General features: G+C 46.3%; 1 protein-coding gene across 8 annotated transcripts in view; it reads right to left on the bottom strand.

Annotated features, from left to right (window-relative positions):
* LOC119222003 (synaptotagmin-2-like) overlaps positions 1-25,284 on the bottom strand; it is a 46,655-nt gene that overhangs the window by 15,537 nt on the left and 5,834 nt on the right. For 4 of the 8 annotated variants that reach the window (XM_037478316.2, XM_037478315.2, XM_037478314.2 and 1 more), the window contains one exon: positions 11,754-11,822. The exons of 3 other annotated variants lie outside the window; for them this stretch is intronic. The gene's annotated coding sequence lies outside the window, so the exon portion shown is untranslated. Of the gene's footprint in view, positions 1-7,420; positions 7,592-11,753; positions 11,823-25,284 lie in introns of those variants that run through there. One more of the 8 variants, XM_037478319.2, reaches the window with a different exon arrangement.

Raw genomic sequence — 25,284 nt, 5'->3', positions numbered from 1 at the left:
GGGTCTGACAGCGGCACGGATGAGCTTCTATTATTCAGGGACCAGTAGCAGCTTTTACATCTTTAAATATGTGTCGCCAAAATAGCTCGTGCTACTATTGTGTGGGCAGATGTTACCAACATGCAGCATCTTGAAATGATATCGCGAGATGGGAACCGAAGCTATCACATGCAAATTGTTTAGACCAAAAAAAAAAAAAAAAATCACAACAAAAAAAAGCGAGCGGGACTCTCCTCTCCACTAAACATCACCGTGCACCTCGTGACGTGTGTCAAAAGCGTCCAGTTACGTGTCGCGTGAATGCCGAGCCAGGCCTATTCAATTAACCTTGACGGGTATCAGCAAAAAGCCTTTTGTCTCCCGAGGACGGACAGAGAGGAGGCGAACATTGACTGTTGTTTCATGACAGCAATTAGTCCCGCTTCACAGCCGGCGGTTAGTGGACGCGGCGCAAAAATCCACCTCATGGAAGGGAAATATTTTAGCTGCATTAGTATTTTGTTTGGCAGGAGGGTTGTGGGGGGGCCTGCTGGTCGAGGCTTCCGGATTTGAAATGCTGTGAAGTTCATCAAATATAGCCTTCTGAATAGCAAGTAGGTCAAAAGCTCCATCCTGAAATATCCATCCAAACAGATGATTAAAAAAAAAATGTCCCAAATCAAACTGTTTTGATCATTCACGTTCCACAGAACCGAGACTAAAGCTGCTGTCTTTTTCTTTCCCAACGCCCCCGTTGTGTAGCAATGACACATTTGCGTCCATGTGTGCGCGCCATTTGGCGTGTTGAGGTGTGGCCGCTCTGCTATTTTCTTTTATTGTACCTCTGACCAACGAAAAGCTGGCCTGAAGTCAATTGCTCAGTATCGTGATGCTGATCCCTCAATGATATCAAATAACTGTATATCTATCCTATGAGGGGCTTGAATGTCTGCACCACCTATATATATATATATATATATATATATATATATATATATATACCGTATATATATATAAAATAGATACGACAGTCTCCACGCCTGCACGAATCTTGTGTTATCTTTTAACACAGGAGGCTCAGCGGTTCAATCCCCCGAGCCGACGGTTTCAAAATCGGGCGAGAAATACCGGAGCCCCGCTCGCTCCTTCTCGTTAGCACCACTAAGATGCTCCTGAGCAAGGCTCCCGACCTCCATCTGCTCCGCTGGAGCTGCGCGGTGACCGGCTCGGGCCGTGCTGGTGCTGGGCAGCTTCCTGGTGCAAATGTGTGAGAGTGGAACGGGAGAACTCATGCTGAAGAAATGTTCCCTGCAGTGAATACAAGTTAAAAATAGACTCCTCCTCAGATATTAGTTTCACATGATGCTCGTTAAGGAAATCTGTTGGAGTTTTGAGCTCCATTGCCCAACGTGCTCCTCATTCTGTAAGCGTTTGGAGTCGTGGGAATTACAGGTCAACTTAGCTGACACACATCAAGGTTACTTGTTAAAGATCACTGATGAAGGCTTTTAGGAGGAATTGGAATTGTGCTTCATTCATTTCTAAACAGCTTTTGCGTTTTCTGGTAGAAATAATCATGACCTAAGTTTATATTCTTCTGGAATCCATTTTAAAAACAGAAGCAGAAATAGTTTGATTAGCGATTCTGATTCTTTTACCTCTCGTATATCGTAACATGTTCTTTGACATGATCTATCTGGCCTCATATTTAAAAGCATGGATTTTTGTGGGGAGAAGACACTCGAGGAACTCGAGCCGGGTGCGTTGTCTTTTGTGGTCGACGTATCAATCCTCAACACCTATATACGGATATTTAACATGAATGTTTTATGGAAAATAAATAAGATGGACAAATAAGATTAACAGGAGATATATTAATCATATATGCACACTAATGGATTACCACATCACATGTTGGCTTCATCATCATTAGAGGAAAATATGAGTCACTTAAAAACCCTCAAATATGCCTGCAGGCGGAGTGCTTAGACTTAATTACCACCCACCTGTCAAACTCTAATTGTAATGACTACATCTCTTCCCACAGACAGACACAAGTCAAAGAAACGCTGCCTTCCTATCTAATGCCATCATGCGTGATGACCCACTGACCACGGAGTGTGACATCCTCCGCAGTGACAGGAAACCCACCGCCTCAAGATAAGACAACTCCACGTTTCGGGGGGGGGTTTATTGAGGGTTTATTAGCAGGTCGGATTCAAGCGGAAAAGCAACCCAAGAAGAGCCGAAGCCATGCAGCCGTTTCATTACACGACAACAGGGAACCTGAACGGCAATTAATTAGCAGCCCCCCCCCTGGCCCTTACAACTTGCCTCCGTACTATAGTGCACACAGCTGCCTGCCAGTGGCCCATCCCTACGCGTACGTGTTTCTCTGTGGGCTTCATCACGGAGGCGGCAAGTGCGACATCGAATCGCTGCAAACGTCTCTCTCAAAATGGCTTCTGTAAAAGCAGAGGAAACCGGTCGCCGGGGTCATGTGCCCGCGGCTTCGGGGGGCAACAGTCAGGAGCGGTGGTGCGACAAATTAGGTATTGAATATTTGGTTGTCGCATTCAAAAGGGAAAGAACAGCGGCTCCTCGGTGGCCCTCCAGAAGAGCAGGGTCCTCAAAAGACAGAAAGTAATCTAAATAATGTGACCCCGATGAAATCATTCATCCCCCACTGAGGGCCCTGCCATCTGTGACATTACGGGTTATGCGTGGGTGGGCGGAGTGTTTGGCCTCCAGCTGTAGTAGCTGTGCACCACTAATGTGGTTTGCTGCAGTAAACTGGCTGGGATTATTCTTCAAATATACAAGGAGTGAGTGAGTTTTTTAAATACTAGAAAGAATCTTAATGTGGTATTTTGAGTTTTTGACAAATGCAACTTTCATGCAAAGTGGAGTGTGTTGCATAGTGGCAGATATTTTTTTTCCAGAGAAGCTGCATGCATGCATGCACAAGTGTGTGTGTGTGTGTGTGTGTGTGTGTGCACGCTCTAGCTTTGTATTCGCTGTGCCGAGGGACTCTTTCATCTGAATCCCATCGAGCTATTTTTAGCGGCGCGAGATATGGTGGATATCATACAAAAGGTAATTATGAGTCACGCGCATCTTGAATTCACGCTAAACACGCTTAAAGAAATGGAAGGAGAATATTGGCCGGACTGCCGCTGAGTCACAGCCGACCCGTCTGGTCCGCCTCGACTCGATTTCAGCCGAAAAAACGTGTGCGGGAACATCTAGAGAACAGGGGGCTCAGTATTTTATTAGAGCCATCAGACGGAGCATTACTGCGGCCCGGAAAGCCGAGCTGAGATGGTGGAGTTGTTTCAATTAGAGGTAATGTGCAGCTTTGTTCCTGAACTCCTGCTACTCTATGTAATTCACCCCTGCTGAAATGGACTTGGGGCTCCCACAGTCATAATGGTCTCATTTTGGCAGAGTTTTAATAGGATTACAGGGGGGGGGGGGGTACTGATGGCTGCATTGCTTGTTATTTACCATTGAGGGATGAGAAACTGTGTGGAGCTCGACCTTAGCCGAACCTTAAGAGTAGTCAGTTTGTTATAATAGAATTGCAGCTATTTTCATTTCGGTCAATTTCTTGAACAGCTTTTGTTAAAGAATATTTTACCGAAGCATGAATCTGAATATTGAGTCTAGATGAGCTGGAGGCTCTACAGCATCAGCACATTGACATTGAGGTCTTTACAGCTGCTGATAGTTGCATCTTTCCATATTCCTGTATCGAGCCGCGTCGCATAAATACATCTCCGCTACGTCGCTGGTGCACAGAGTGTCGGTGTACAGTCCCCAACAGTCAAAGAGAAAATCTGCAAGTGCGTAGCAGAGACAGCTTCCTGCAAAGTAGCCTGCAAAGCCCTCCATGCTTTGTCGGTTCATGGTAGAGAGCCAAGAGGATGACGGAAGCTCTAAAAAAAACCAGCATCGCGGCACGCCATTCACAACTTGCGCCAGAGCAAGATGCCCAAACTCCTGACCGAGAGCCCTCGAGACTGCTGCCACAAAACATCGGTGGGGAGGTGCCAAGCATCTGTCCGGATGCTGTAGTGTGACAATAATTAAGCCATTCAATTCAGTTAACAAGTTGCTAGCTTCAATTATAATCAAAACCAGCCTCACTTTTGAGGGAAATATAATCAAATACTGTAAGAAAGTAGCCTAAAATTATTTCTCTGGTGCCAACCCTGCTTAGGGATTTTAAGAAGGCAAGCATGCGCCAAACATGCGTGGCGGGAGAAGGCCGTGTCCATCCGTCAGAAGCGTCGACGTGGCGATTGTACCTTTACGGCGACACAAAATGCAAATGCGTCAGGAAATCCTGCCCGGCGCCACAGCGGATCTGAGGGCAGCGGGCGAGATAAGGATGTCAAAAATCGGGCCCGTGCATCGCCCCGCTGAAGCGAATTAAGAGAAAAGCCTCTCCGTCGCATATCTCATCGAGTGCCCGACCCAAAGGGTCGGTCCTGAGAGGCTCATTTACACACCTGCTTGTGTAGATAAAACAATGCTTATTCTCACCTGCAGCTGCACGTGACTCAGCTATTATCAGGTGAGAGGGAGGTGGGAGACGCCGGGGTTGGAATGCTGAGCGAGGAGCTGCGGGGATACATTTCAGGCAGTTGCCACACATTCTCCCTCAGTCCCTTCAGCACAACCCCCTTTTGCTTTTCCCCTGACAGGTTGATTAATCACTCTGTCACACAGATAGTGACCCAATCTGCATGTAGGGCTGTGTGGAGAAACTGTGAAAGAGGAGAGGACCTCTGCAGAAGGGCAGATAGGACGCATCTAGACTGACCTTATTGTTTCAAAAGGAAAACATGAAGTTCAAGGAGCAGGATGACATTGGGTTTCGGATTCTACTGGAGAAAGCATATATTACTTTCTATATTAAATATGTAGCTACAACCAGCTAGCTTAGCTTAGCATAAATACTGAAAAAGGAGGGGAATAAAAAAACGTGCCTCTCAACAACTCTCATCTTACTAGTTTGTAGAAAGAATAAGGATACAAGGGGGTTATGCACCGGGCTATTTCTATAGGCTTAGAGCAGTTGCCAGGCAACCAGCAGATACTCCAGGAAGTTGCTGGTCCCTGCCAGGAGATAGTTTGGCATATAACCTGTGTAAAAATGCAGGTTTGTCATTTGTGCTGGTTAAAGAAACAAGATTGAACTCTGATGAATTTCCTACTATTGGAAAGAGCCAAGCAAATCAATTACCTAAATTGATTGTCGGTGTGCTAAGCTCGGCTTGTTGCACAGACATGAGGGCGGCATCCATCCAAAAGGCCACACTATGACAATGAGCTGGATACACACGCTAATTTAAGACTCAGCCTCGATTTTAAGGTTTTGCATCAACATCGCAGGATTTACACACAACATCCCCAGTATGATGAAACACATTGAAAATGCTCTCACTCATTTTTTTCGAGAGCGGGTGTGTGTCACTCTGCTCCGCATTCGCTTTCTGACCATCACAAATCCCCCGCCCCCCCGCCCCTTTCCCCCCCTCTGAGGAACCTAGATGTTGGGTAAACAAATGAGGCCGGACTTCTCACAACAAAGAATCGGCATGTTTTCCTCACACAGAAGATAAAATGACCCCGTCAGCAAAGCTGTGACTTCTGGCCGTTTAACACTGAAGCTCTCTGCCATGGTGTGCCAGCAACACACCATGGAGTGGTCTCGGGCCGCTGCCGGGGGGAAGCCACTGACCCGTTCCGCGAGTCCAATACGGGTGACTTTGTTATTTTGAACATGCGTCTGCTTATGCAATACTTATGGAATATTAGCTGATGACGTAATATTTCAACGCAATGGAGCCGCAGGAAGTCAAATACGACAAGGCGGTGCGGATGCATGAGGGCGTTCAGGCAAGACGCTCCAGGAGGCCGCACGGTTAGAATAAGCCGCTTTCTTTTTCTCTTCTTCTTTGAGCTGTTCTCAGCAATCGGGCACCAGCTGCCTTCTTGAAGGGAGGGCCAAAGGGAGGAGGAAAAAAAAAAGAAAAATACTTCAAAGCGTCCTCTCATTTTTCTTGTTGTGTAGACGAGACTCTGAGACTGTTTCTCAGTGTGAGAGCCAATGGGAGCGCCAGCCTGAGGTACGGACTTAATGAGCCTGCCTCAATGTTTTAGTGCCTGACAGGAAAAAAAAGATTCAGATCATGCTCGGCGTGAAATAGTCTCCTGCACTCCGGATATTGGATGAGTAAACATGTGTGCAGGTGTAGTACCTACCCAGCAGCATGTTCCTATGATACGATCCTACACATCCACAAGGTGTTTGTTTACTGCTCCCCTGAAACGGGAGTGATCCCGGGTTCCAACCTGCTTTATATCACAAGGTGTTACTTCAGGGTGCAAAGCAGGCAAACACATAATTCCCTTTGTGCATAGTGTGAATGTTGTGTTGTATTTTGATTTGTTTAAAAACTGCAGCGGTTCACACGGGGGGCTAAACGACCTCTGGCTCGCAACAACACTTCCGAAATAACTGTGATATCTGTTCAAGGGTAAGTTTTTTAAAAATGGATTTCATTTCCGATTGAATGAAAACCCAGTTTTTGCTAATGAAGAGCCTCCCCACCCCGCAGGAGTCAGCATTAGGAAAGAAGAGGGATAGTAGCCCTGAGAAGAGAGGTTTTGTCCTTGGTACTGTCACCTCGGTGCTGCCCGTGCTAAATGTCCCATGAGAGACAGCAGAAAAAAAGAGCATCCTGCAGCACTTTGCTCCATCCCTCCCACCCTCTCCTCTCCACACTCCTCCTCGGGCACAACTGTCAGCCTCTTTTACGCGACCGACCCCCCCCCCCCGGCTCTCAAAGAGCGGGGCGGCTCGGGTCCGTTTTGTCGCCCGCGGATACAATGCGGTCAACTCGATGGTGTTTTCTGGCTCCGGTTGTTTGTTCCCGCGCGTCCGGGGAGATTAAAGGAGCGATGCCGCACGCAGAGCATCTGTCGGGGCAGGGCTGCCTCCTGGACCCTCTCCAGGAAAAAGAGGTACTACGTCCGCTGGGCAAGCTAAATGAGGCATGATCAATGAGAACAATCGCGATCCAGCACTACACTACTTCCCCCCCCCCTCCTGCCTTTTGTGGAACGATAATGGGTTGCACACAAAATGGTAGCAGTCAAGGCTGTCACCTGGAGCAGATGGGGGGGGCTCAGATGATTCCCGCCACAAGACTTGTGATTAGCTTTCAATAAAGTTTGGACCACATGCAGCAGGAAGTAACAAAGCACACAGCACCCGCAACTGTGGCCAAAAGCAACAAGAAGGCAAATCAGACACAGCCTGTGAGAATGACAGCATTACACCCGAGCGTTTAACGCCTTTAAATCCAGATGCAGAGAAGGAGGAGGCGTCCGAGCACCGCCCGAGAAGAGGGTGGAAATACGCCCTTACCGGCCAGACCGTAATCCAGAAATCCTGTCCTCCACAAGAGGCTAACCCATTCACCAAAGAGGCACTTAGGGTTAATGTAACAATTCCTCAATAACGTCCCTCAGCCGCTCCCCCATCAGCACCAGGAAACTGCAGTCCTCTTCGCACTGTTTCCACTGCAGCACTACTTGTTCTCCCACACACACACACACACACACACACACACACACACACACACACACACACACACACACACACACACACACACACACACACACACACACACACACACACACACACACACACACACACACTCATTCATTCTCTTGGTGACTACCCCCACCTCTGCTTCTGTCGACCCCCACCCCCTCCCCCTCCTCCTCCTCCTCCTCCTCCTCCTCCTCCTCCTCTCCCTCGCTCCACTCTTTCTATCTCTGTCACTGGAAGGATCCCCCCTCCCCCTCCTGCTTTCTCTCCATCTTCCATCTCTTCCCTGCACTCCAGCTTCCACTACTCAGCCGGGCTGATTTGCGATGCCGCTCACAAGGTGCCGTATGCAGCAATCTGTGCCCCCCCAACACCCCGCCCCCCCGGTCTGATGCACTGTCCGACCGGCACCCCCCGCGCCCCCGTTCACCCAGCACAGGCAGCTCTGCGCCGGGGTCGGGTGTGTTGCTGAGAAGAGAATGGATGTGAAAAGAGTTAAGGGGGAAAGAGAATGAGACGCTGCAGACGAGATCTAGTCTCAATAGCCTGTCCTTTCTATTTCTATCTGAATTATGCATTTGCACTTGCTCTACCACTCCCCTACGAAGCATCTTTGGCATGATTTCAAAAAGAAAAAAAAAAAAAACCTTTAGCTGACCTCACACTGCTTTGTGTAAGAATAGGAAGCTCAGTGAAGACAGTTGTGAGTCTGTGACAACAGTAGTAAAAAGGCATAAAAAATTGAATTAATCATCGTATAAATAGTGCAAAATAGTCTGAAGTGCCACCGGGACCCCTTAGCTCACACTGCTGCCGTCCCTTTACTATGAGCATGTGACTAAATCTGCCCGTTTGGAGACAAGACGTGACGCACTCTTTCTCTTAGCACCAACGCTCAACCAGACCGTTCGGAGCCCTTCGGGTATCACAGCGCGTCACCGAGAATTATCATCGTCCCCTAAGTGAATCACCCTCCTTACTGGCAATAAGCACTTGAACCAAAAAAATCAATAAAGTCTCAGTCGGACAAAATGGAAGGTGGAGTGAGATGGCTTTTTGTAATCTCCAAACATACAACGGGAGTGAAAGAGGAGAACGAGAGCAGTGTAATTTGGTTCCTGTCTGTGGCCATGCTCTGGTTTTTGAATAAGAAGTGATCTGGTAATTATGAGGGAGGTGAAGCTGTCCCGGTTACACACACATCAAGGGGAACGACACGGCTCCAAATCTTCACCTTCGGATTCTGGTGGCTGGCGAATTGTCTAGATTTGAGTTGTTGTAAACGAATCACAGGAAAACATCAATAGCGAAAATGTGTCGGTCCGTCTCTCAATACTTTCCGCCCCCCCCCAACCCCCCCCTGTCTCTGGCACAGAGCTCATTCCTTTTGTTTATTCGATCTACATCTATCTGTCTTTGATGTGTTTTAAATCATTGCTGGACAACAATGGCGCCCTTCAAAGCTAGATCCGGCTTTGGCTGCGCACACACACACACACACACACACACACACACACACACACACACACACACACACACACACACACACACACACACACACACACAGTTTGCTCTTTTGATGGAGCGGTGGCTGCTTCAGCTCTTCCGGGTTGCTCTCCACCTCCATATTGTGTTTGTGACGGGTGAAAGTAAAATGGCAGCCGTGCAATGCAATGTGGACCAAACAAAGCCTCCAGTCTATCGTCCCTCCTCCTCCTCGACGACATGGTGAAACGTTTCGGCCTGGCTGCAGGATCCACAGATTCAAGCCCAAGACGGAGCACGGCGAGCCTGCGTTGCCTTGTCGCACAACGTGAGCGATACCTTGCAGCCCAGTGGCTCCTGAACCCAGCCAACCCAGGGTCTGATTCACTGTCTGAGTGGGAGCTGGGGACATATTGATCCGGCTAGGATTCAACGCACGCTGGGTAAGACCCGTGGTGAGCAACACTGGCAGCCGCCCCATGAGACACGGAGAACAGACGCATGGTGATTTCTAGTGATAGATGACAAGATACGGAATGCTGGCGTCATCGTTTTATACTGCTGACCACTGCTGTTACAGCACACGCTAAATACACTCATTATCCAGCAATTTCATTGACTGAGTAGTAAGAGAGAAAAAAAAAACTCCATCAGACGTTACTTTGAACTAAACAGGCCGAGTCTCCGGAGAGATTCACTGCGACTCAGAATACATATTTAATAAGGCGTGCCTGCTGTGGAAGCTGCGCGGAGGTAGCAGCCATGCACTTCAGTCAATGGCTGTTTTTTCCACAAAATCACATGTAATGCCATATGTCTGAGCATTGAGCAACGACTTGAGACACGGTGGCTGTGCTTCAGAGACACTGGATACGTTCTACAGAGCCTCCACGGGAGGAGAGGAAAGGTGACGAAGACTGTGATGCTTCTTTTCTATTTTGGGAATGTGAGAACAAAAAAAAACGACAACTAAATCGACAGGATGTGTCTCGATATTCCATATACAGCACACATACTCAAAGGAATCACATCCAGCGCTATTTTTATCAAGTGAGGTCCTGAAGCGGTGGAGCATTGCTCGCCGGTACCCCGATCTCCAAATCTATTGTAGCGAACGGTGCCTTCATGTATGTGCGGTAAATGCACTCTGCTGCGGCTGCCAGGCAGTGAGGGATTAAGATCCGTGTGTTGGGATGTGCCGCCGCAGATGAGAGGAGGTGCAAAAATGAGATTCTCTGCATTTCGGTTTGGTTGGCCCATTTAAAATGTGGCAGAGCGAGATGGAAACCCTTCCCATGGAGCTCTGTTTCCATAATGTGCGTCTGTACCGCGGTTCGGGAAACTGCCGTGTGTTACTGAAGATTGAAGGTGAACTGCAGGTGACAACTGTAGTAACTCAGAATAACACCAGGTGCCGCAGGATTTATTGAAGCAACAACGAAGGCCATTTAATAAATAATTATTTGTGTTTAAGCTTAAACTATAAAGGTAATTTTCAAAACTTAAATGTGAGCCTTCGCTGATCTCAGCTCCAAAAACACTTGTTTCTCCTGTCTTACATTTGGGCAAACAGCAAATTCTTTGGGTTTTGGAATGTTGTTCTGACAAAGAACAAAATAAATGGACTTTATTGTTGCTCGTACAATAAATTGCCAAATGACTCTGTAAATGGAGCCTTTCGGCAAATTGATTTGTTTTTACACCCCGCGAAAACACAACCTCTAATGGCGCTGCATGTTCAAAACCACTAAGTGTGGACCGCCATTCCCCGCGGCCCAAATGGATGATCAGAGCTGATCAATGATAACAACAAGGAGACCGTTAATAAGGAGCGAGGGCCGAATGATGGCAGGTGGCCGTAGTAACAGAGCAGGTGTAAAATCAAACCGTCCATCAAGGCGTGGCTGTTGTCCGCCGGGTTTCATTAGCCTCCCATGGCCTCTGAGGCACTGGAGCTCACATCACTGGTGGAAATGGCTCTTATTCATCAGCTGAGCCCTGGAGTGTTGCGTGGTACGCTGTAAGAGCCCACCAATAAGCAACGGGAAACCATGTCTGCTGCACCTTCCTCATCCGTGGCCCTCCCGCAGTGAGCCTCCTCCTCCCTCATGCAGGGAACAGACATGTGCATTCAGATAGCTCTTTTGATTTCATTTTTTTGAATTCAATGTAATACTCCTCTGGAGTGTTTAATGTGGCGCGAGAATAAGTCAACGAATTTGTATGTACGAAGCTACGAGGCACTCAGCAGAATTTTCCTTTCAGTTCAATTAGTACTTATCCCCACAGCTCATCAGTGTTTTATTACTTGACAGTTAAAAAAAAAAAAGGAAGGAAGAAGCATCCAGCCATAGGCGGTGTGCCATCTGGGCCGTGCCTGCGGTGGACAGCGAGGACACAGGAGCGAGCTGGATCTCTCAAAGGAGGAAGGGACGGGAGATATTCCTGAGAGGGCAGCCGCAGAGGACGGAGGCTTCTAACAATGTGTCCCCCCTCTAAAAGAAGGACGGTCACAGCAATGACACCGGGCCGCGCTGATGGAGCGGAGGACCTCCTCCCCCTTCCCTTCTCTCCCACCATTTCACAACCTCAGAGGTCACAGCGCTTGGCTCAGAGCCTGGGCTTGCGCCGTGCGTAGTGTCATCGCTGGTGGGATACTTACAGCCAAATGTAGATTCCTTTGAAAAGTAGCCGGGGGTTATCACAGTGAGAATGTTGTCAATCAGAAGCTCTGAAAGAGAAAGAGAATGTGGACTCAGAGAGGCACAGGTCCGTCACAGAAAGATCTCGCATTGATATCTCTGAGAAACTTTGGCGGAAAGGTCAAACCTCTGTGATTATGCCGGGCGGTTAAAGTGGTGTGAATATCTTTTGGAAGATAAGCCGCGGCATTACATCATGCTGACCCCCGGTGTGATTAGCAGTCTTAGAATGAAGCCCGTGGAAAAATGAACTTATATATGCACACTACAGAATCCTATTAGAGCCAAGAGAAGAATATTGATATGTGTCTCGCTCTCACATAAATACGATGATGCATACCCAAGGACAAATGAATTATGACTGAAAGCTACACGTTGCACATTACGCCTACGTTATTGAATCAAATTATGGTCACAACCGTAGGACCAGTCTATTTGTTCCGTAAAACCAGAGCTGCTTTTCTAAAAACGCCACACACCAAGTTTTTGTGATTCTACAAACTTGGGGTGAAACCGAGGCCCTGTTGGTGAACACGCATTTGCTTATTTCCTTGCGTGGCAAGATATTGGCTCCAATATTCAATTGACAAAGCACGGTGAGCATGATTGATTACCTATCAACTACTTAGTGAACCGAGCCAGACAATTGTTCTATTACACATTGAAAAATAATTTAGTTAGTTTGGCATGAAGGCTGGAAATAGGCGACGTGCACCCGGTGTATCGCCGTTGTTTGTGCAAAAGTGCAAAGACCTAAGTGGACTTTCCCGGAGTCCGGTTGTCGGGGGAGTAGCCAGGGAGCAGGGAGACAAAGGGTGCTGGTTTGTGAGCTTTTAAGCTGGCGGTGTAGGCTCATCCACCCGCCTCCAAGCAAATTGGAGTTTTTTTTTTTTTCTTCCTCCCAATGCCTCACTATTCCCCGAAGGTACAACAACCCGCTCGGAGACGCCGGCTTGGCAGCGAGCCGTGACCGGGGACTTTCAAGCCTGCACGACCAAATTAAAAGAACTTTCAGCCGAATTCTGTCTCTTATACAAACCTCCGAGGTTGTTTTTTTTTCCTTATATTTGTCGCCAAATTCCCTTCCCGTTTTCTCAGCAAGACAATCAATTTAATGATTCACTGGACTTATTTGCTTCATTTTCATTGCATCACGAAAAAGGCATCCACAGAGAGAGAGAGAGAGAGAGAGAGAGAGAGAGAGAGAGAGAGAGGACACACCTGCAGTCCTCATAGCAACGCTGAGAAACTGTCAACGTGAGTTATTTGCAGTCAGCTGAGGCACTAAAGTGACAGGGAGGAGTAAAGCAATGCTTCACACTGCAGCACTCCAGGAACACAAGTGGCCTTTTATTTCAAACAGAAAGGTCACCTGACAAGTACTTGATTCAAAAAGAAAAAAAGAAAAACTCAATCAAATTGGATTAGAAACACAACGGTTCTTGGCTGCTATAGTCTTAGATAACGTTAAAGTAGAAATAGTTGTTATCCTGTGAAGATACATTTATGGGTCCAATCTTACACAATGAAGGGGGGGGGGGTGTAAAAGACCATAATTTGGCTGGCTGACATGGGCGACCGGCCCTGCTGAGCCCGTTCTAAGATACCATTACGCAAAAGGGAATTTTGCACTTTGAGGAGAAATTCACAAGGACTCGAACAGATCTAACACTCACTCTCAGGCAGGTCGGGTTATAGTGAAAATATACCTTGCTGCTACGTCATTAACGATATTTCTTCACATGTTTCTGCAAATTCTAAAACAATACAATTGTACAATGTTCTCATTGTCCATTACATATACATTTGATAATGCTTTAATCTCCTTGTGTGTTAGTGTCTCCTGTAACCATTAACCGTCCTCTCATCAGCACCAATCACCAACTCCATTTCATTTAGGAAAATGATTCTAAAAAAGCAGCGTTCTAGTTGGCCGCGCTCTCCACTGACTGAAATAAAGCTTCCTTCTGACGTCCCCAGTTGCTAAAGTCACACTGCTGTCCGAGAGAAAGTGCATTCCTCGATTTACGTTCCCTTTTTCGTCCTCCAGTTGGTCCCCGGCTTGATGAAGAGGGCAATGTAGTCTAAACAACTGGAAAAGTCACTCGGCACCAAACTACAGAACCAATCCGTTCTTTAACGAGATCACTGAGCAGCTTCTCAGACGGCACTCCAGCTGCAGAGCCCCCACGGGTCCCATGTTCCCCCCCCCCCCCCTCTCTCTGTCTCCAAGACACGTGGCTCTCCATGACTGCTTCTCCCACACAGACGTGGGGGGGGGGGGGGGGGGGGGGGGGTGGAGAGAGGGATGGGGGGGGGCGCAAAGGGAGCCTACAGGAGACTTTGGGGAGGCGGGGGGGGGCTCTCAGCTGCCCTGTGCTCTCTGGAGCGTAGAGTATAAACGCTGGAAGAAGAAGTGCCGCGTGCGAGCGAGGAGCTCTCTACGCAGGAGGAGATCTGGCCCCAAAATGTAATCTCTCTCTTGTGAGGACGGAGGGTTTAGAAAAAAGGAAGGAAAGGAAAAGAAAAGAAAAGGGCTGAGCCTGTTGGAATCCCACCGGCAGTGCTGCAATGCAGGGGTTTAACACAGAGCTATGAGGCAGGCGGACGCTTTAAAGAAATGGTCGTGTGATCACACACACACACACACACACACACGCTTTCTGCACAACCCTAAAATGCCCACGGAGGGACCCGTGAAACACAAAAGCCAGTTTGACCTGAGACACCGGAACAAAGAGCTTCCGGCGGTCGGAAGGAGGGACTCCAAGTGTCATAAAGGGCGGTGACGCCTGCGTGTTTTTTTGTTTTTTGTTTTTTACGAAGCAGCGCTTCCTTAAGCCTGGTCAGCTGTCATATCTCAGTGCACAGGTAGGTCAGGGATTTGCTTCACGTATGTATTAAGTCTTAAGGTACAGCGTGTAACATTTCGGGGGAGCTGTGGGCAGAAATGGAACGTACGTTTCCTGTAGTGTGTACCGAGTAGCTGCAGCATTCATTTCTGCACAAACTTAATGACGAGCATCGATGCCTAAATGAGCTGCGATGCAAGAGAAAACCACGCAAAGACGTGTTTAGTAATCCTATACTAGCCATAACTGGTCTCTGGTGACCTCGAATGGTGCGCACAAGTATGCGACATGGCTCGAGGGAAGGCAGGAATAAAGAAACCTCACGTGAGGGGAAGATGCCAGAGGACGTAAATCCCATAGCTGGTGGCACGAAGCCGATTGAGAGAACAGGGCACATGACATGGTTCTGGAGGCTGCCGTGGGCCTCGCTGTCCATCGCCCATACAGTTTCCCACAGTGCGAGATGGGTGAAGAGCGAGATGGGTGTGGTGGCGGAACATGACAGACTGCCGACTGTGGGAATCCTTTAAAGGCGACAGAAACATGCAATGGACGACACTTTGGCATCTTCACGCTCCGATGCAGCCGGGGCAGAAACACGAGACAGAAACTGCGCTGCCCATCAAGTGTCCTCCGCGGAGGACGTCCTGGTCCACGTGTTTACATACTCAATCAAGTTTCTGGTGGTTACACACTAACTAAAACAAGTATTTTATTTCTGCCAATATATAACCCCCTAAATACTACACTGCTCCTTAAAGTGTTTAACTTGAATTCGACAACATTGGTGCATGGGGATTTAAAGCAACGCACACATTGTGTCACAGGAAGTCCAAGGACAGGAGAATTGGGAGGACTCAGGCGCAGACTCCCAAAGATTCAACGTGCTTTGTTTAAAGTAGAAGGCCGAAAACTACAAAATAAAACAGGAAATGACCCCACACTGTGACACAATAAATAATATCAATTTGAGACATTATTTAAAGGCTGTTGAAAAGAGTCACTTAGCCCGACCAGAGGGACGACCAGAATCACGCCGTTGCTATTTTGGCCCAGTGAGTTGTTAGTCATCTAAAATGGCTTCTTTCCTTCACGTAAATACCTCCAAGGCCAGTCCACAACCTTTATTGTTATTGTCATTAGATTTATGCATGATGAATCATATGCACACACCTCTGTGAGTTGTGGCTGCGTGTTCAATGACCCCCTGTAGCTGGGGTCTCTCACACCTTTTATTGGCCTTTTATTTTAAATCGCCATTGACTGCCTGCTGACTCCCTACCACTGCTGCACCCCCCCCCCCCCTCCCCTCCATAACTAACAGCTAACGGAGCTACTGGCAAACACGCTGCTGAGGTTCCTCTTGGCTGCTCTTGTTCTGTAAGACTTCGAGGCGACTGCTCGCTCACATCGACGCTTGCTTGTGAATTTATATTAAATGTTTTTTATATTTGGTGTCATGACAATGGGTTGTATTGATTGCTTCATTCATTCATTCAATCACACAATGGTTGCTGCAGACAGACCTTGGCACATTTCTGCGATTTATTGAGTGCATTGTTGTAGTAAAAGTGTGTTTAGCGCTCCGCTGAGCACCCACGGTACTCACATGATAAGGGAAGGCAGCAGCACTATGGGCCAACACCCTTTAGCAGGGAGAGTACCCTGCATTAAGCCCTGTAGAGATCAAGTTCAATTTAGATGCACAGGTTTAAAAAAAAAGTGGGTTAGGGTCACAGATCCATCAGCTAAATTTAAAATGTCTGCATCAAATACATTTCAAAGGTCTCCATCAGCTTCACGGCACAGCGAGAAGAAAGCTTTTAAGCTTTTGCCCCGTTTCCTTGGTTCCTCCTTTTAAGAAACAACGCTCTTACTCCACTTATTCAAACCGAGTGCTGCAAACAGAGCTGCTGTCCATAAATCCTACTTCCCTCTGATTACCTCCTTCGTGAAAAGACAAGACCTGTGTTTATGAGCTGAAATAAGGCGATTCATCATCCAGTTCCAGAGAAATGGTCAACAGATGGGTGGAACCTGCACACAATTCCAGATTAATTGCTCCCTTCCTTATATTCCCAGTAAATGAAATACAACACACACTAGACAGGGAGAGGATTGGATCATATTAACAGTATCAATTCACTTCCTGCTTTAGACAATCAACATTGCACACACGTAAACTTGTAAAAATTGTACAAGGCATTGATTGAGTTAACAGATTATTATCCTAATGGGAATAATTTGTTGACAATTATGGAAGAGGACAATCTGTGCAAAGACAAAAGGGGGCAAAGACTCCGAAGCCTCCGGAGCTCAATGTCTCTGAATCATGTGCTACCTGAGAGCTGTGTGGCTCTAGAAAAACAACAAACTCCCCAGGGGACCAACAAACTCTTATAAATGTCAAATAGGTTTTTGTGATGTGCTCTGCAGCACCTTCAAAATAATAAATCACAAAAACAATATATATATATATATATACTGATAGTACACAATCATACACACAATCAATTCTCCTACTGTAAAGCGAGTGCTACACCTCCAATCTATTATGTAACTTTTATGTTACATATGTTTTAATTGTATCTCATAATTTGGGTAAGAGCGCAGTGTTGTCGCGGAGGGGCGGGTGTTTTTTCTCGCTCCTGTCGCTGTGCGGTCAAAGGCATCGTGGGACAAACAGCAGACAAGCCGCAAGTAGCAAACAGAGTGGCTGCTCATGGGGATCATTCACCTTCACATCACGAAGTAAACTCTATTACAAGGCAGGCCCAAATCTTGGAAACCGCCGCGCCATTAGTCAAACACAGATTGGGTGTGACAGATAACCTCTCGTGATGATCTCCTTGCACCACATAAAAACTGACTCTCGTTGCTGCTTAATGATGGCGTATCCAAATCAGTCTCCCTGTGAACAAAATTTTCCTCCTGTTAACATCTCAAACCATCTAATAAAGTAAGTTAACGGGGAAAAATATCTGTCAAATATTAAAGGAAAGGGAAAATACTGTTGCGGAAAGATTTACCCGAAGAACATTGCAATATTTAACTGATATCATCTGTAAAGTAGGCAGAGTCATTTTCAATTAAGCGCTCATTAAAAACTAAATTAGAGCTGACCTTTGAAACGTACTTGCACAGGGATGGTGAGAGAAAAGTAGACTAAATACTTTAACTCATCCGTCTCTGATTGCAATTTAAAGAAGAACTGCCGACGTAGTCTGACATTACATAATATTAGCCTCACTATAAAAGTATGTCTTAATTCATCTAGTCAATATAAATACAATTTAAATTGTATGTGTACAATTTAAATGATATAATCATTATCTATGTGTGTTCCAAAATATCTGGTATTATCCTTTTTTAATGCTGAATTGCATTGATGTCTAGTGGTTAGCAATCAAATCAAGTGTAGTGTTCCTCAGTGCTTCTACCCGCAAGCCATCTGAAGTGATCAGCTGCACATGATCAAATATTCATGAATAGCTCCTTCTAATTGCATTTATTTCATGATTGAAGTAATATTTCTGAATACATCCGTGAGAGAGAAAACACAAAACACTGTCTGGTGCGGCGGGGGGACGCCCCTGCAGCCAGACAATAAAGGAGAGACGCCGCGGGGGGGGACGCTCCCGCGGGCCAGACAGTGGTGTATTATCACCTGCCCTCGCGAGGCCTCGTAATCACACGGCGGCGTCAACAATCAATGGCGGGAGGGAGAGAGAAGATGGGACCAATCGATGCCTGTTAGAAGCGCCGCGGTAATTGTGCACTCATTGGGTCTGGAAGCAGCTACCCGCCGCGACAACGAAGCCGCGTCACCGTGGGATCGCTCCCCCGGTGACACTCTTCAGAACAGCCGCAGATGTTGTGTCATCTAAGAGGTGGTTCATTTTATACTTGGAATCATTCTAAATCCAAACGTTGTGAGGCTTCAAGTGAGATTTGATTATTGTGATCAACAGAATCTCTGTTTTTATTTTTACTAAGGTTCCATCGTTTCATTAAAAATGACTCCGGCAAAATCAACCGACCCAAAGGGCTCAACGAACCGAAGTCCGTGGATGTCTTGGACTTTGTCCTCTGTATATTTTGGCAAAAAAGGTAGCCGCAGTTCCTGATACAGCGGAGCCTTCGGACGTTGCTGGCAGTCGGTGTCAGCTGGCTGACAAACACACACGGTGTTGGGGCCTGGCTGGTAAATGTTAAATGAATCATTCAAAAGGGTCACATGAAATGATCCCAGCTGGATGTTGCACTGACGGTACGTTTAAAGCACACGCCCATGAAATCAAACCCCGGTTTTGTTTCTTCTTTGGATTTTCAAATCATGCACTGTGCCGTGCCCGTGACGTCTTCCCGTGTCTTTCTATAATGGCGGCATTTTGGCGTTCTGACTGGTTTGGTACTTCTAAAAACAACTTTGTTTTGCTTTAATCCATTTTTAAACATCTTTAGTTTGAACTAGTTGTACACAAGGTTAGGTGTGGTGATCTCTAGTTTAGTGTTTCTGAATATTCTGCAGTCATTCAGTTCACTTTAGACAAGTTAAATGTTGTGATTATCCATCCTTTTTATTACTGCCAAACAATAGAATTGTTACAGGTAGCCGTGGGATTAAGGCATTGCACTCAACCCGGTTTCACCATAAAAAGAGACATAATGCCTACGTTTTACTGCATCCCAACAGATGCAAGTTGATACCCTCACAATTAAAAACCAGAAAGCCTTGAAGAAACACATAACAAGCCAAATCTTTCTGCTCAATGGACAATATGTGAAATCCAACACAGCCAAATGACAGTATTCTATCAATTATTCAGGAGGAGAAAGGCTCACAAAAAGTACTGCACCCCGCGGCTATGCAGCAGTAAATCACTGTATAGCACACCATCTGCCGCTTGTCAGAGCCAGCGATTGCTGGGAGCACAGCGGTGCTCAACAACATTGATCCTTAAGTCAGGCTCGACTTCCATTGTGAATCGTAGGTCAGAAAAGTGCAGGTGAAATAAAAAGTCGGGGGTAAAAATGTAGAAAAATCAAGAAAAACACCTCCATCACATTTGATAGTTCACTCATTCCATCTTCAGTGCCACGAGTGAAGGAGTAATTCCGTGCACACTGTGAGCAGTGGGATGTGTCCGAATCCATCTCGTGTGATTCACTTGGGCCAAAGGATGAAAAGAAGAGAAAAAAAAAAAGTGTCTCATTAAAAATTAAGCGTCCAGGTGATGAGGAATAAGGAAGGTCCAACACCCTCGCTGGTGTTTCAAAGCGTAACCTCCTCCGGAGACAAAATGTCCCACATTCAGACTTCAATCATGCGAGGCCCGCGGTCGCAGGGCTGAGGGCGAACTCGCCCAAATCTGACTAATCGCTGACAGAGCCACAGCCGCCCCGCGTAGACTCGCTGTGCACGGGGCTGCTTCAGGACAAGCAAACAGCAGAGTTCTCCTCAATATTCAGTAGCATCGGTTCAGTTAACTGGAAAAACCACTGCGTAACATGAGAAGCGACGTTGAGCACAAACTGACACTGGACTTTGTTTCTCCGGGGTTTCTGAATTTGTAACAGCACGTTTGGTAAAGTTAGCATTTGCCAGTCAAAGGATTACTAATGTCTAATACTTGGCTGTTTAAATTTCCTGATGTCTGTCTGCGAAGCACTTCACCTGCTCTAGAATGTTAAATGTACCAAACATGTTCAGCTCTCCAAACAGCGTCCATTGATTATAAGCTGCACTAAATTCACATTGCATTTTCGTTTAATGTGATCCTATATAGTTATTAAATAAATGCTGACACACCTGTGCAGGATGGTTTTACAACTGCCTGATTTGTTGGTGGTGCTGCCGGAGTCTATAGAGAACATCAGCGCCCATTTAAGAACAATTAAAGAAAAAGGCAACAAACATAAGGAGTTATATCGAACTTCATTTCGGATTTACCCTTCAATAGAAGCTGTAGAAACTAAAGGCTCAATTTTTCAACTTCTAAATGCTCCAATGTGGTTGAAAAGGGAAAAAAAAGGAAAAAGGAGTGGCAATTTAAGAATGTGCAGCACTTAACGGTTTGACTCCTACTGCTCATTTCTTCATTCTATAATATGAAAATGGCGATGGTGCATAAATGAGAAGATCGTTTGTAAAGAGATTCTTAAAATCTTAAAAGATGAGGAGGAAATGGATGTGTAAATGGTTCCCCATAAGTAACCATGGGCCATGGGCCAACGTGGCCAGCTGAGCCCAGCTGAGGGGCCGTTCCTCTTTAAATGAGAACAAGTGGGACTTCTTCACTTCTTTGATTTTCAACCTCAAATTTCCTTGTAAAAATAATAGTTGTGTCAGGAAAGTGCAAAACAGAAAATAGGTTATGATGCAGTCACATTCCACTGTTTCTTTTCATTCATTTTAAGGACTGAGAAGAAGATTGAAAACGGATGATGAGAATGACGTGTGGGCATCTGAATTGAAGTTGATTAATAAAATTTAAGTGAAACCCTTCAGTAAGGAACTCTGGTAAATGAAAAACATTCATTAAGACGTTTAATTACGTGCCATCAGTCTTATTTCCATCAAGAGACACACCAATTCAATATGTAGAGAAAGAAAACTACCAGCGAGGGATTTCATTTCCTAAATATTCTGCACTTCTCTCCACTCTATTTATTAGACGGCTTAAACTACACGTTTACGGATTGCAATTTGACATACAATGCATCGGTAACTTGACACCATGAAGAGTGACTGAAGGGAACTCAACAAACGAAACAAAGTGCTACTCATGCATTGATGCATCAGTTCTAATCTAAAAACCTAATATATAGTGTGTCACTCACGGAGAAACACAACATCAAATGCTGCACCCTCCTTCCCGACATAACAAGGGGAAGTCAAAATAAATGATTTATATTGTTAATTTTGTTTTGTTTTTTGGAGGGGGGGGGGGGGGATAATACTGCCTTTAAACGATTCCTTACATTGTAAGCCGACTATGTCAGCTGGAGATAACAACACTAACAACACAAACCGCACAAACCCCGGCAGACACACAGAGCTGGTTAACAGACTCCTCTAAGAAGGACTTTGCATTAAGGGATTTGACTTGTTAGGAAGTCAATCACAACGTGCTATAACTGCTAATGGTGATCACTTCTTTCGTCACTTCTATCTGTCTTTCAGTAAATGAAAAACCACCCGATGCTAAGATCCAGTTGCATGGCCTCGGCTCTGTGGTGAAAACTCCCCCGTGTCCCGTGGGGACAAGTGTTGACAGCAACGTGCTCCCTCCATGACACATGGCGAGGCGCGCTCAAAGGTCAGCGATATCCCCCAGATTCGCTCCAAACGGGCACGCCAAGTAGCCCTTTGCAGCCGGTCCAGGACATTACCCCAGTCTGACCTACTCCCCCCCCCGCCCCCCTCCCCTCCCCTTCTGACGTAGCCGGTTGTGTGTAGAATGCATGAGCGCTTCTGGGGCCGTGCCTCTGCCTCTGCCCTGCCGGGCGGGTGTTCTGCCCCGCTTCACCACTGTGGATTTCCACGAGCTAACGAATCTCTCGCCCACTGTGCTCACAACACCGTCTGAAAATAAAAAAAAACAACTATCAACCTCACTGTCACGGCCTCTCTGGCGCATTTCGGTGAGGGGGCACAAACCAGCCATGGCCTAGATAAACGGCACCCTGCACGGCACGGAGAGACTCCCTGCAGCGGTCGGGGGTTTACATAAGAGCAGACGACGCACAGGGACGCACGCCGCCGCTTCCGGGGGGGGGGGCTCCGTCTAAAAAACAAATCCAGACTAATGGGCGCCTCGTCCTTCAGTCGAAAAAGCGCAGAGGACTCCGGCTGTCGGCTGAAGCTATTTGGTTCCATGTGAGAGAATGCTTGGGAGTGGTAGACTCCAGAGGGGAGTCTGAGACGGACGGATAACTGATGATGTCGAACTAAAGATATTTGAATAACGTACAGGTGGTGTGTAAATAAATTTGAAGAAAAAAAAAAAGTCTACGAACTGCATCCGCAAGGAAGAAAGTTGGTAAAGCTGACCGATGAATGATTCCCGCCTCATTACGGTCGCGTTCACTTTACTTCTCGGAGCATCACTGATTGAACCGAGTTCAACCGCTTCCACCCGAAGGCAGCACACGGAGTGAGTCATTACCTCATAACGCTCAAAGCCCAAATGGAACCGCTTGGTCTTATTACAATGGTCTGCCGCTGTGTCTTCTTTGATGTTGCCGTAATTAGGGCCCGAGCAGCCGACAACGCCGGCCACGCAAGGACCTATTGAAATTGCAAGGATTACTATTTATTTATTATTCTTGGAGTTCCCTTTCAAGCTTGATCTGTTCCACTGCACTGACTATTAATTTACTTTCACCTCGATGCACAGTCAACATTTAATGAATGAATGAATGAATCTAGCATAGTGCTTTCGAGGGCACAGAGGAGGGCTGAAGGCGATGGAAGCCGGTGGATATGTATATATATATATATATATATATATATATATGTATATATATGTGTGTGTGTCTGTGTGTGTGGATACAAGATACAATACAGGATACAAGACCATTTCAGCCGCATTTTGATACCACCACCCCCCCCCCCTTTTTTTTTTGTTTACCTTTTTTCCCTCCTGAACTCTAATGCAAGCTCTTGGCGATTAACACAAAGCATTCTCATTAAACCAAACAAAACACAGTGGAGCTGTGTGTTGGCTTTGGAGGCTTTGTGAAATGATTCAAGAGAACTCTCCAGATGTGAGGGAAGATTGCAACAAAAAAAAAAAATGTATTCATGAACAGCTTTTAAGATAACAATGCTGTGAGTGGACTTGTAAGACTGGGCAAAAAGAAAAGATGGGAGCCATTATTTTGATCAATATAGCGCGTTGAATATCGTGTCCATCTCGCTAGTCCCAACTATTACCAGCCTTATCATGGAGGAAATAGATTTTGCAACCCTCCATCATGCTCTTGGAGAGACAAACCAATTTGCTGTCAAGTCAATAATCTCTCTGGGAGAGATCGAATCTGCAAGATTTGTTCAAGTTGGCTGAAATACACCGAACAGAAAAATTCATGAATTTAGATTTAAAAATCCAAGGGACGTTAATCAGTCAACGTTCATTTCTCTTTGTTAATGACGCTCCTTTTCATTGCAGCCTGACTCGAGACAGGTTTGCTGAGTACAAATGGAATCTTTTATTGGTGGTATGGCAGCAGCACAATGACCTGAGTGCAGAATGAGTGAGGGAGGGTGGCTTAACACACCTCCAGCTTTACAAAGCACATTAAGTGACCTGCCACTCACGCAGCTGGAATCAAAGCTTCTAAATATAACCATCATAATTTTTGAGTGCTGATTATTTTTCTATTATTAATTAAAAAATAACTATATTAATTTGAAAAAAGCGAAATTTTCTATACAGATATGTCAAACGTCTTCTTGTGAAATGTATTTCATGGATGTCCTTATTTTCATGTAACACGGCTGTCAGAAGAGCTCACGGGTGTTGTTTCCGTATGCCGTGTCCTTTGCCTGCACACTGGCCTCAAAAGACTCTCAGAGAAAAGAGGCAGCCTTCATGCCGAGCACCTACACACACACACACAAGTATTGTGCTTCCTCCTCTCTTTCTCTCCTGCTTGCTCATCTCTTTGGGTAATGTTGCGTTCCTCTAATGAAAAACATACATCCGTGTGTTCCTCCTGATTTGTATAAAGCATAGATCACATTAGCTCGCAGGTTTACACGACGCAACACAATTATAAAAATCCTCACCACCACCATCGCCTGCAGTTAAACCTAATTTCCAGAAATGTCACAGTATGACACACACACGCGCGCGGAACAATTTCAAAGCACGCATTTGTCCAAGTTATGGTCATATTTTTCTGATTCTGTTGATGTTGGCGGCACTCTGAGCCTTCTGAATTTCAGATGGGCGATTCCTCACAAAGCTAAAAAAAAAAAAATTGGCAACTCAGCCCTCCCACTGCAAAAATCCCAGAGGGACTGCAGAGAGAGAGAGAGAGAGAGAGAGAGAGAGAGAGAGAGAGAGAGAGAGAGAAAATGTCTTCTCATCTGATATTTCAGGGGACAGAACAAATATATATTTCCAGAAGCTTTCAGAATAGGAACAAAACACTCTCAAAACCTTTGAACCCACACATTTTAAAGCCACTGGAACCCCACAGGATGCACCTTATCTTCCAAGTTCAACTGTGTTCGCCTCCACTTGCCCTGGTAATGTTGAGGTCGTAATTTAAGTGGGATTTTGTGGCTCTCGGGGGGACCGGGATGAAACTGCCATCATTACCAGCTTCCTCCTCGGCGTGTTTGGAGGAGCTCGGAGCCGACACGGGGCGCATCTCAAATGCCTAGGTGCGATCCCGCACCCCCCCCCCCCCCCCCCCCCCCCTTTGCCCCCCTTTGCCCCCACGGTGGCTTTTGGCAGACGCTTCTAAACGAGGAGAGGCGCCGCTTAACAGCTAAATATGAAGGAGGAAATACTCAACACAACATACGTATGGATGACACTGAAAGGCACTTGGGTTTCGACAAGCGAAGCAGCGAGGACATGAAGGCAGGGCATGTTGCAACAGAATGGATGTCGAGGACTCC

Source organism: Pungitius pungitius, chromosome 1 (genome assembly GCF_949316345.1).
Source record: "Pungitius pungitius chromosome 1, fPunPun2.1, whole genome shotgun sequence".
NCBI classification, from domain to species: Eukaryota; Metazoa; Chordata; class Actinopteri; order Perciformes; family Gasterosteidae; genus Pungitius; species Pungitius pungitius.
This window is presented reverse-complemented; position numbering and strand designations above follow the sequence as displayed.